Consider the following 13,895-nt stretch of genomic DNA (forward strand, 5'->3'; position numbering starts at 1 on the left):
GAGAATCACTTAAACTCGGGAGGTGGAGGTTGCAGTGAGTCAAGATCGCGCCATTGCACTCCATTCCAGGGAACAAGAGCAAGATTTCATCTAAAAAAAACACATACACAAAACACCATATAGACAGGATGGCCCATTAAGTGGGCATCAGCCATCTTATGTCCTTCACTACCAGTGTTTGTGGAAGAAGCCATGAATACAATAAGTGTGGCAGTAGAAAGAAAAGCTGTGCATGGGACCAGTGATTTAAGCTTCTTTTCGAAAAACAAGATCTACCTTCCACTCATGTTTGAAAGTCTAAAGTTTACAAAACATATATCAATGCTGAGCCCATGAAATGGTGCTAATGGCTCCAAGGAGACTAATTCAGTTGCTCATGAGAAGGTAATTATTTCCAGTCCTTGTATCCTGGAGGGAAGCATTTCATCCAAAACAGAATTAGCTCTTACTTTATTACTGATTTTCCTTCCTTGCCCATAGTTTTACTGACAACACCAACATCTAAGACTTATAACATGTGACAACATTTCAGTTTAAAAGATCCATTTTATATAAAAGACAGGGTGACAATGAGAACATGACTATGAGATCCACTGATTCTATCCCATGTCATATTATCCAGAATTATCAGGCTAATGGTATAATGGGACGTCTTATTAAAGACTCAACTATGGTACCATGTCCAACAAAACAGTCCTCAGGGTTGCAGTGTTGTCTGCAAGAATACAGTGTATGCATTGAAATGATTTCTTGAAATATGAAATTTGAATCGAATGGTAGAACACACAAGTTCACTGATTAAAGAAGACGCATTTCTCACCACCACTGCCAGTCACCTGTGAAGAATTTATGGTTCCTTCCTCTGAAATCTTAGGCTCTGATGGATTAGATGTCTTGGTTTCTGAGGCATGAGAGGTGAGAATATTTGTAGTAGGGAACACAGTAGAACAGGGTTCTCTATTACATAATGGTGGCAGGGAGTATGTGTTGATATCGGAACATCCTCTTGGGCCTCTGGTGGTCTTCCATGCCTAGCATAATGGGGAAAAAACAACTGGAGCAATTGAAGTTAGGGTTAAGGATCTCAAGGGCTTGGACTTCTCAGAGATGAAGGTCTGGGTCACTCCATCAGGCCAGCAATGAAGACCAGATGAAATGCTGCTTGAAGGGCTGGCATATCTAGAATTGGTGGTAGAAATGTGAGATGAAAAATATCACTAACAACCTGGGGGCTAGTTGGAGTAAAGATGATTGTAGCTTCTGTAGCTTATTTCGCTGACCACTGCCTATTATGTCATTTGTAGAGACCATGAAGACTAAGTAACTGAGAAGATTTAATGCAGGGTGCATATGGATTGAGTTCAGGGTGCACTTTTCATCCCTTTATTACTAATATCTCAGCTGTCTGTCCATCCTCCATCTCTCCCCCATGATTTCTGCCAAGGACAAAGCAGGAAGGGCCCACAGAAAGTGCAACTCAAAAAGACAGGAATAAATACTCTGAAGAAGCAATTTTTGATCAATTGAAGTGAAAGCTAATGGATAAATTATTGGATTGGACAATCTTGGAAAGCATCCTATAGGCTTTCTAGAAGCATCTGTTGCCCATAACAATAAACTCAAAAATGCACGTTGGTATTGTTGTTTCCTTCCTCCCTGCCTCACTCTCCTTAGTTCTTCCCTCCTGCACCCTGGCATCCCTTCTCAAACTATTTGCACACAATGCCTCATCTCAAGTCTGTGTTTGAGGAAATTCAAGCTAAGACAAGAAACTTTATCGTGCGCCCCCCACCTCATACTTAGTATTGTTTAAATCATTACAACAGTAATACATTTATTTCTAACACCTGATTTTTAAAAGTAGCAAACAACCAAAGCAGACCGTGTCCCATAGCATAGACTATTACACATAGATTAGCATGCTTTGGTTATTTTCAGCACTTTTTTCCCTTACGGCCTCAATGTCAATTAATAAGACAAAGAGTTGCATATGTTTAATTTTAAAGTCCTTAAGAAGGATCGATAAACTGTCTTTTTTAATACAATGGGGGGGTCACTTGAAAGATGAATATCTGTTATTGAGGAATACTTTGAAGTCGGTTCTCTGCTCTCTTTCACGAAAAGAGACGACAAGAAAATCTGAGAAAGTAAGTAGGTTATCTAAGGTAACTCCAGAGGATTATGAACAATACCCTGTTTGTTACTTGTAGAGATCTCTTCATTCATTCAAACCACTAATATTTTGATCATCTGCTAGGTTCCAGGAAGTTTTCTGGATGTTTAGAGTACAGCAGTGAATAAGATAAAGAGCCTCTGACTTCTTGCAACTTATATTCTGTTTGGTAAATTGAACAAAATAATAAGTGTGTATGTCACGTAATGATGCATGCTAAGAAGAAAATGATTAGAAAAGTAAAGGGATATAAAAGGGATAAAAAGGGCTGAGGCCTGGCATCTAGACAAGGGAATAAAAAATGGCATTCTTAAGAAGATGACATTTCAACAGCATCCTGAAGGAACGGAGGAAGTGAACCATCAACTATTTGGGGATGAGTTTTCAAGACAGAAAGAATAAAAAGGCAAAGGATCTGAGGCAGGAACATGCAGAGCACACAAGGAAAGAGTGCGGAGGCCAGGGCAGGGTGCAAAGGGGAGGTGGGAAAGAGAGGCCAGACTGCCGAGGGGCATGTAGGCCACTGTAAGACCTTGCTTTTTTTTTTTTTTTTTTAGAAAGATGGAAATGCCCATGAGTGTTTTATGTGCAGGGAAACCTTGACATAAAAAGAAGATGCAAATCAGAAGTTTGATGGGATCCTAAGCAAATAGTGTGGTAACAATAGGGTCTCAGGATTCCATTAACTTTCAAAGCACACAAAATTAATTGGAAATTTAAACATTAAATAAAACTATTTAAACTCCACTTCAACTCGATAGTAATGTGAACTCAGTTTTTAGGCCACTCTTTCTCTCTCTTCTACTCTCTCAATATCTGAGATTGTTGACTGCTAAAATGTCACTAATTTTACTATAATCTGCTACCATAGAACATTTGCCAGACAAAGTTGTGATTGCCTGTCTCTAAAAGTTTCACAGACAGAATGCAGAAGCCATGGATAATGCTGAGCCTCAGACCTAAGGGATTTCCCTTGGTTAATTGAAAAGTTTTTTTTTTGTCTCTTTTTATAATGCTGTGTCATCTAGGGGTCCCCAGTCCAATGGCTTGTGTTCTGTTGCTTAGTTCCTCATGTTTACTGAACAGCTGCTAAATGTGGCAGCCTGGTGTCAGAGACCACAAGTCATGTTTCCAGCACACATTCCCACATTACCATCATTATTTCACATTTTAAAGAGATATCAACCAAAAATGAGGTGCCAATCTACAAAAGCCATTATAAAGCCCATTTAATTATATAGATAGAAGGATAAAAACATAAAAAACTTGATGTTTAAGCAACATTTATTTTATATAAAAATAAAAAGTTATTTAACACCAGAATTATTTATTGGCTGAAATATCTCAAAGGGGTACCCTGACATATATTTTATATTTATGAATTATATATTTCGAAGGAAACACATGATTCTTTTTTAGTTGACTAGCCTGAGGTTTATAGTATACCTTATATACCTATGTCCTTGATTTTATTTTCTCAAATGAGCAGAGATTTGAAAATGGCTCTCATGAAATTCAATTACCATTTCTTAATGTGCCAGGGCTTCCAAAGAATATAATTATGGTAAATCCTCAGAGATTATCCCAATGATCAATGGAAAGTGTTTGCAGGGTAGAAAACATGTTGCCTAATCTGCCCTCAAAAACAAATTTATCTACCAAAGGTGGTCTTTATAGTAAACCGATGAGCAATTTTATTTCCTCCACCCAGCGCCAAGAACTGCACTGGTTTCCCAACTTTGCACTTCTGCCATATGAGAGCACAGCCAAGAGAGAGAGAAGAAATGGGTAAAAATGGCAGGGCAAAGCTGTGTACACCAGCAGGTGTCTAGTCACAGCCTGTGTGCCATAGTATATCTGAGTTTCCTAAGCAACTATGCTCCCTAGGAAACTGGTTAAACTGCTTCTGTAGAAACTATTTACTGAGCAATTCCTCCTTCAAACCAGCTTTATGTAGAGAGTGCAAGAACGTGATGGGAGAATATTTTCCACTTCCTCAGCTCTATAGTATTTTACAACTATACTGAATAAATGTGAAACCATATTTGTCATGTTTTTTATTAATTTTCTGCTTATTTCATTGCATATAATACAGAGAAAGCAATGCTGTAGAATATTGTTCTTCATTTGGTAGTTTTGGAGAGCTAGAGAAATCACCCAATTTGCTTCAATTTGAGTTATTCCTCTCCCAAACAAGGCACATAAATGACATACACTGTAACTTGGGTTCAATAGAACATTGCATTGACCTGTCTTATAATGAGTTACATCTTATCATTACTAAATTGAGCCATATTTATGAACTATCATGAGAAACATGGAGTTACATTTTTAATACAGTGAAAAATGCATATATTAATTAAAATACATACCTTTTTGTGATCTCCATGTTTTATTCACATGTTTAGGAGAGTTAATTTTTATTACTGCTTTCATTTATTAATCCAACCTTTAAATATCCTGTACATTTCCCTGTTTTATTAACTTTAAGACAAGATTTGCAGTTTAGAAATAAAAATTGTCTAGGGCCAAAATATGTGTGAGTTGATAAAAGAAAGAAAAGAGTTATAAAAAAATCTTTATCTGTAAAGTTCTTGATTCACATTATGGTGCTTATTTTTTTTTCTTTTTTTTTTTTGAGATGGAGTTTCGCTCTGTCACCCAGGCTGGAGTGCAGTGGCATGATCTCGGCTCACTGCAAGCCCCACCTCCTGGGTTCACGCCATTCTCCTGCCTCAGCTTCCCGAGTTGCTGGGACTACAAGTGCCCGGCTAATTTTCTGTATTTTTAGTAGAGAGGGGGTTTCGCCATGTTAGCCAGGATGGTGTCGATCTCCTGACCTTAGGTGATCCGCCCGCCTCGGCCTCCCAAAGTGCTGAGATTACAGGTGTGAGCCACCGCGCCCGGCCTACGGTGCTTATTGCAGTAGAAAATAATGCATTTGTTTTCAGATCTATTCTATCCATTCGAATACAAGTCCCATAAGAGCAAGTATAGTTTTCATTTTTAAACCCTAGCTCAGACAAGGGTCATGAATGTTTAGCAGATTTAATAAACACTAGTACAAGATAGAGGGAACTGAACACCCCACAAAATACCTGGAAAAGCTGGATCTGCTCAGTTTTTCACAACAAAACATGTATTGCTTTTCTCTACTTTATTTTCAAATTGCATATATTGATATGTTAAAGAAAATAAACTTGTTAAGTTCTTATCGCCCTAAATTAAGTACTATTCATAGACTATAATTGTCTGTTTCTCTTTCTATAGATATATATGTATGTGTACTACACACATGCTTTTACTTAAATAAAATAATGTGATATTACTTTTAAAATATACATATTTGTCTTGTTTTCTCCACCTTATACCACTCCTGCTCTAAGCCTTCATTTTTTATCATTATAAAATTAGTTTAGTAGAAATTCTTATGTATTGTAAGTTTTAGCATTAGAAATACTAAGGCCAATTTTTTGACTCTTGATGCTGTTTACATCTCTTGCCATATTTTGGATACTTTTTACATATTCAAATGTTTTTATATTTTCTGAAATAATTTTCAACATTTCTGTATTTTTTTAAATCCTCAATCTTTAGATTATAAAGTTAAGCTTCTATGTTATATTTTCACATTTTTATTTGCTTTATTTTCTACATTCATGTGACTAGGGATGATAGAATTTATTTTTGTTCATAACGTAAAATCAAAGTTCAAATTTATTTCCTTTCAGAGTGAGATTGATGGAGGCTTTCCCCATTCTAACATATACATAGAAAACAGACGGCTAATTAGCCAGAGAGGATCCCTTTAATCTTAGAAATTGGCTGTTATTCATTATTGAGTGTCCAGAGCACACCAACACCTAAATTACTTAACAATATTTTTAATAATAGTTTTTTTGTTAATCTTTTTAAAATACTTCACATTTTCTTGCTTTATTGAATAATGTTGAGTTACATTTCTTGCTCAGGACTATTTCTGCCTTCCTGTTACTCCTTGCAATAGACTTGAAGCTCTTTACCATTCCTACCTTAAATCATTATCTTATTTTAATGTGGTGGAAATACAGGCTGACTTCCTTCTAGCTAACACTCCACAACCTTTATCAGTGTCTCCACCAAAAGAAATCTACACATTGAAATTCCACAAATGTGCATTTCCAAGCTTTGTTTCTTTTCTCTCTGTGCTCTCTTGATAGGTGGCTCTATTACGAGTTGAATTGTGTCTCACAGAAAAGTATGTTGAAGCCCTGACTCTCAGTATCTCAGAATGTGGCCTTATTTCGAAATAAAATTGTGTACCACATAACAACATTTTGGTCAATGACAGATCTCATATAGAACAGTGGTCCATTAAGATTATAATACCATGCTTTTACTGTATGTTTCCTATATTTAGAGACACAAATATCATTGTGCTACAATTGCTTACAGAATTCAGCACAATAACATGCTGTACAAGTTTGTAGCCTGGGAGCAATAGGCTATACCATACAGCCTAGGTGTGCAGTAGACTATACCATCTATGTCAGTATACTCTACATAGACGTTATAGTCTACTACACTGTAGAAGAGCCAATTCACTCTTCTACTTACTACCATCTATCCACACTGCTCATCTTTCACATATTGGAGTATTTGATTCTGTTTGATTATGCTGTTCTCTTGTGTGAATCATTCTCCCCTATACCCACAATCATTCTTTTTCATGGATGTCTCATCATCATTATTCAGGTATCAATTTAAGTGCTACTTTCTTAGAGAAGCCTTCTTTAACTACCCTATCTAATGCTGTTACTGTATACTGAACTTAACATGTTCACACAATGACAAAAATCACCTAATAATGCATTTCTAAGAATGTATCCCTATCACTAAGTGAAACATCACTGTAGTGTCACTGCCGATGTTAATAGTTAAGATGGGGTCATACTGGAGTAAGGTGGGCTCTTAATCCAATATTAGAGCTGTCCTTACAAGCAAAGGAAAGAGAAACACACACATAGAGCAGAATGTCACATGAAGACACAGAAACACACAGACCATGTAAGAATGTAGGAATAAATTGTAGTTATGCTGCCACAAACCAAGGGACATCTAGTGCTGCCAGAAGCTGGAAGAAACAAGCAAGGATTCTCTACTTGAGGCTTCAGAGGAAGCAAGGCCTTGCCAATTCCTTGAATTTGGACATGTAGCCTCCAAAGATGGGAAGGAATAAATTTCTGTTTCTTTGGAGTCCCCCAGTTTATAGTAATTTATTATGGCAGCCCAAGAAAGCTAACAGAGTAACATTTCCTTCCCAAGACTATATTCCAATTAAATGCATATCATCAATGTAAGTCTCCCTTTTAAGGTATAGACAATCCAAGAAACAAAAAAACTAAGTTAAAATTTCACATACTCAACAACAAATTTTTAATTTTCCCTGTTCAACTTGCCTTTCTCCCAACCAGGCATCCTCATTTTAGTGAATGGCTTTGATGAGTTACACAATCTACATACTGAAGAATCTACTCTTCTTAAAAAAACACCCATATCATTTATCACTAATCCTGCCAAAGTGCCTCTAAGATGGATCTTGCATTCTTCACAATTTCCTACCTCTCTGCTTTACTAGTCCTGGCCACAGATACCGACCTGGATGAGTTGAATAGGCCACTAATTAGTCTCTCCCTTTCATTCTTGCTCACTTTCCATACAAAACTTATTGATATTTAAAATGAATATAAAATAGATCTTATAACTCCTTTTCCTAGCATTTCAGTTGTTCTCCATTGCACTTAGACAAGAATTCAAATGCTTCAATTTAGATTGCAAGACTTACCTGATATGGCCTATGCCTATTTCTGCAACTTCAAGCCAATTCACTCTTCTACTTACAACCATCTATCCACACTGCTCATCTTTCACATACTGGAGTATTTGATTCTGTTTGTTTATGCTGTTCTCTTGCGTGAATCATTCTCCCCCATACCCCCATTATTTTTTATGGATGTCTATTCATCATTATTCAAGTATCAATTTAAGTGCTACTTTCTTAGAGAAGCCTTCTTAACCCTGTCTAATGCTGTTACTGTATTTGCTATTACTATTAATCTATTTCAAAATATTTGGCCATTGGCTCCATCGTACTTACCATAATATTATATAATTTACAATGTACAAAATTGTAGAGTTTCTTGTATGCAAATTTGATAGCTGTCTGCCTCCCACTTAAGACTCTAAATTCTATGAAGAACAGAGTCACAACTATTGCATTTGCCACTGTATCTTGCTTCTTAGTATAAGGCCTAGTAAAAAAATAGCTATCATCAATGAAGAAGAAAAGGAAGGAAGGAAAGAAGGAAGGGAGAAAGGTACTGAGGGAGAAAGGAAGGAAGGAATGACATAAACAAGAGATGTTATCCTACAATGAAGTGGCTCTCATCTAACATGCTAAATGACTAGATAGAGAGACTCGTCTATTATCAACTGTTCCTTTTCTCTGTTGACATGTGTCCAGCTATTGGAATCTATGGCATTGTTTTAAGTAACCAAAGAGCGACTTTAGCTTCTAATGGTATACATTTAGCTAGTGTTTCTATTTTCTCTAAATTTTAGGTGGACAATTGTGTTTTTTAAATGTTAAGCTTAAAGAAAATCTGATTTCTTCTCCATCAAGATATTACTATCATTATCTGCAATCATTAAGTCATGTATTTGTGGACCGTGCATTATCTTTTGATATTTATTCTAAGAAAAACGTTGTTTATATTTATTTATTTATTTTTATATTTTATTCATTTTTTGAGACAGGGTCTTGCTCTGTTGACCAGGTTGGAGTGCAGTGGCATGATCATGGCTCACTGCAGCCTTGACCCCTAAATGAATTAATATCTCAGCTCAAACTGTAGATTTTGAAAAAGAAGGTATACAGTTTTTATTGAATGTGACTAAAGCAGGATGGAAGAAGTTATCTGATTTTTCAATAATATGATTGTCCAGTTATTTTTTTTCCTAACTTTAAGGAATTCTGGAAATATTAAATATTCACATTATGTAGTTTGAAGAGGAGTGATATAAATCGTTATCTCCAATTTTTTTCTCCTGCTTCAACTTACTGGTTCTATTTCTAAGATGCAAAACAAAGTAATGGAGGAAAGAAGGGCATACAAAAATAATATTTTGGAAGTATTTCTTCAGGGTGCTTAGGCAGCTTTCACTTAGGAATGTTCAGAAAGTATATGCCGTGCTCTCAGAACATCTCCATGAACTCAGGTTGCAAAAAGAAGCAACATGACGGGTTTCCAGTGTCAGTCATGAGCCTTTTACCAGAAAACCTTAATAAACTGAAGAGCTTTGCAGTGCCTGCAAATCATATTCATAAGCCAATATAAACTTTCTCCAATAATATAAAGGAAAACCAAAGAAAATTGAAAGAGAAATTCAGTGGCCTCACTTGTGGAATCTGATCACACAATTATTAAAGATCATGGACACTGCATTTTTATGTATTACTTTTTGGAAAAGACAGCTTGAGTTAATCCAATAGTCCCCCAAACTCTATTGAATGTGATTAAAGCATAAGGTTTATACGAAATAGCTACTAGTAAAAGAACAAAAAAATTTGAAAAGTGGATAAGACTAGGCCTACACTGTTACTCTATGATTTATTAGTGCTTCAATCCATTGAGGGTATAATTTTTCTGTCTATATTTAATAGTTTCTACTATTTTTCTATAACCAGAAAAAAAACAACTAAAACTGCATATCTCACTGGTCCATAATGAATGCAGATTTAATGTTAGACAATGTCAATGAGTGGGAAAATGCAATTATTCTCATGGCAGCAACTCTTAATTTAGGTTATCTCCCAACAAGCTGTTGGCTATTTCAAAAAATTAAAATACTCAATCCAAAACCATCTTGAGATATGTATGGTAATGCTAGACTTTTTCTCATAGCCTTGTATTTAGAACTTAACATTTCTTAAAATTCTTGTTTCTTAGCAAATTGGCAGAGTTGCTGGCTTGAAGAAAATTGTTAAATTTCTGAAAAGACCATGTGTATTTTATTTTAATGTTCATCATATGTATCTTTTCCAGGAAAAGTAGTTAAAATTTGGCTTCTATATTCATATAGATGAAGGCAGCTTAGAGGCAATTTAGCTCATTCTTCTCTGTTAAGCAGTAACTATTTCCTCTGAGCAATATCAGACTGATAAAAATCAATTCTGCTTTTCACAGGCTTCTATAACAAGTTACTGCAAGAATCTTTTCATCTAATAACAGTGTGCAAATTTCTTCATTGTATTTAATTTTTTTTCAGTTTATCTCACCATCATAAAGGCAGAAAGAAATTTCAGAGATAATTTATCCACCCCAGTGTTTTTATATAAAAAAGTAACTGAATCATTTAGATAGCTTGTTGTCGCTTCTATTTTTAAAGATCTTTGCTTGAAAGTTTGCTCAAGAAACACCATGCATATTTGACATCATAAGGAAAGAAATGGTAAGAATTTTCAGACAAAGATTCTAAAGTTATAAAAGACTGGGCCACAACTGTTTTCTAAATTTGTAGTCTTGGATAAGTTATTTCAATTTTGATGCTATATTTTCTCATCTGTAAAATAACAATGATAGTACACCCTCATGTTTGTTAAAATAATTAATTGCTATAATTCAAGTGAAGTTCATATGTGTTTATAATAGGAACATTGCTTTCCTGACAAAGGTTGTACTAAATTTAACTTTCTATAAAGGTAAAGTCAATATTTCATATAGATAAGCTGGGAATTCATTTATGAGATATGGTTTAGCAAAAAATACTGTAAATTAAAAGTAAAAGTATGTTAAATTATAATTACCACATCATATTCCAATAAGGGTTATGATTAGTTTGATCCAGGTTAAAAACTATTTTTATGGAATATTAATCTAAATGCTCATTTCAGGCAAGCATCTTGTCTACAAAAAATTCTGACAATGACTTTTCAAACTTTATATAAAACTTCTAAGAATGAAGACACTGCTATCTTTATAAACACGATTCTGTCTTCAAATAACTATAAAGAAGTTTATGTCAACATTTCATTGTAATTCCCTCCTGTAATTTCTACCCATTTGTATCGATTATAATCCTTAGATATTAATCCCTCAATCTCATGATAGTTATTCTAATATTTAATGATATCAAGCTCCATTCTCTACTTTTTTTCCCTTCAGATTAAATCTCCCTTCAGTCATTGTTTAGCTCACATAATTAAAATTCCAGTTATCTCATAACCACATTAATCCTTGATAAATGTAATCTATTTAGTCCACCAAACACTTGAGTTAGCAGCTAGGCATTGTTCTTTCCTTCTTTGATCCCCTTCCCTTCCTTAAAGGCAAGGCTCTAGCTCTATGTATATATTATGTTCTATCTTGCAAGTTTTGATTAAAAACCAATCTGCATTCCTATATTCGCTAATGGCAGACATAAAGTATGATGTGTCCTAAGGTAATTTACTTTCTAAGGAGAATCTGGATATGCAAAACACATTAAAGTACAAAGTAAGCTCTAATGGTGGGGTGAAGTTTTATGATGTGATCATAATTCAGAAAGAGACTCAGTTCAGGGCTATATCAAATGACAACGTAGAGAAAGTTCCTCATTCTAACTACTCACAAAGGGTCATATTCTTTTAAAGATATATTGAGACAGACTATCAAGATTTCTCTAATTATCCATGGGGATTTTGCTACAGATACAAAAGCCCATGGCCATTTTAGTCAGAGAATATTAGGAGAGCATGGCATATCTGTGATTATTTACCACTGTTTTACAGTTGGCTGAAGTAATGCCCAGAAAACTTTAGAAATGTGTACAAGTTCATACACTTAGTTCACTTAGAAGATGTGCCTTACTTAAATCCAGGCGTCCTGAGACTTACGCCCGTTTTTGTTCTATTAACTTCATGAAACCACCATCAGTTGATGTTTGTGGGGATGAGGTGATATTTTAGACAGTAGTAAAGCTATCCTGGAGTTGGCAAATTGTCAATACAAATAATCACTTATGGATGAGAAAGGATAATTTTATTTCCATTTATATTTAAAGAGATACATTGCTAGAGCTTTATGTTTGCTATAGAGTATATAATTTGCTAATGATGATATTAGAATCATCTAAGTTGTCTTTGAAATGTGTTTGTGCTCTTTTTGAGAGTTAATTTCTGTGCAATCACAAATTTTATTGGAATTTACAATTAATAGGTAGATTTCTGCCTTTGTGAGCCATTCAAATTCAATAGTGTCTATTGACTATTTGATTGTCATCATCAATACAATATGTATTGTCAAGCATATACCTATATCATGCAGTCATTTTAAAAATTAACACTATGTTTTATGCCAAAGGGTTAATCACTGAGAATTGAGAATAGTTGTTCAGGCAACTGTGATATGTGTTGTTTGATGTGTGAGTTGCTGTGATTAAAACAATGGCCTTCGGTTTGCAGTGCCATCAGCCTGGTACATGTCACTAATACTGAATTCATTTTTTAGAGCAGAACCATATACCCAACTTACATTGCAATTACTGCAGAGGAAGAGAGATGGAGAAGTTAAAATAAAATGAAACATTTCAAGGATGAATGGGCACTGAAAATTGGTAAAGTGGCAGAAAAGTCCAAGCTTGAAGAATGAAAAAGTAAATGTATGGAGAAAAAGGAGTTTGGAAAACAGGAAAAAAAAAAAAAAAGATATTTTGCAGAAACATCTGTTTGCTGTTGCTAAAAACTTTAGCATTTAAGTGTTCTCATTTGGGCTCTGAAGTTAGCACTTCCTTGAAGTAGTTCACACCTTTGCTATTGCTCCTGTTCAGCTACAGATCATTTTATGCAAGGCTGATTTTAACAAGAAAATGGTGCATTAATTTACAATGTGTTGAGTGTTTTAAAAGTGGCAAAATCTAGGCTTTTGTAAAATTTTAGAATCTGGAAAAAATAGAAATACTTATATAAAGCTCTTTAAAATACCAGAATGGCTTTATGCACAAAAAATTACATGCTGATTAAGAAAATTAGAAAATTCAGTAATAAAAAAAGAAGTACATCTACCTCTAAGCCAGTGGGTTTCCTATGACTCTCTAAAGTTTCTATTTAGTAGTGAGGCACATATAAACTTAGACACTATTTAAATATAATTTTCGTTATAATCCCTCATAATTTTCTTCCTTCCCTACCTCTTCTCCCTCTTCTTCTTCCACTGTCTTCTTATTTTTTATTTCTATTTTTTTCTTACCTTTCCTTTGTTTCTCCTTTTCCTCATTTTCTTTTTTCTGTCTCTTATTTTTTTGTGTGTTTCAAATGTTTGTGTTTTCATTTAAAAAATAAACTTGAAAGCAAAAAAAAAAAAAAAAAAAAAGCCTGTTCAGGGTTCTTTCTCATCTCCCTCATTGGAGTAACTAATGTTTTGGAGTTTCATATTTCTGAAATATCTTAATATTTCAGATGCAAATAAGATAAGCAATGGAGCATTTTGTGCATAATAGATATACTTTTATATACTTTTTTGTAAATACCAAACTAATAGGCAAAATTGGCCTAAATTTATGAATGATGCTTCATTATTTAACACAATGAATTTCCCCAAATTAAAATTATAAATACAGTAATTCCTCACTTAACATTGTTGATAGGTTCTTGGAAACTATAATAAAATCTATTTTACCATAAGCCAATTGGGATAAACCAGAGTTA

General features: G+C 34.5%; 1 long non-coding RNA gene across 1 annotated transcript; it reads left to right on the top strand.

Annotated features, from left to right (window-relative positions):
* Positions 1-1,001: 1,001 nt before the first annotated feature.
* On the top strand, positions 1,002-13,073 carry LOC116466439 (uncharacterized). The gene is made up of 3 exons (XR_004247547.1): positions 1,002-1,199; positions 10,601-10,663; positions 12,700-13,073. It is a non-coding gene; the product is annotated as an uncharacterized LOC116466439 (long non-coding RNA).
* Positions 13,074-13,895: the final 822 nt, after the last annotated feature.

The sequence above is a fragment of the Hylobates moloch genome, unplaced genomic scaffold, assembly GCF_009828535.3.
Source record: "Hylobates moloch isolate HMO894 unplaced genomic scaffold, HMol_V3 SCAFFOLD_4, whole genome shotgun sequence".
Classification (NCBI taxonomy): Eukaryota; Metazoa; Chordata; class Mammalia; order Primates; family Hylobatidae; genus Hylobates; species Hylobates moloch.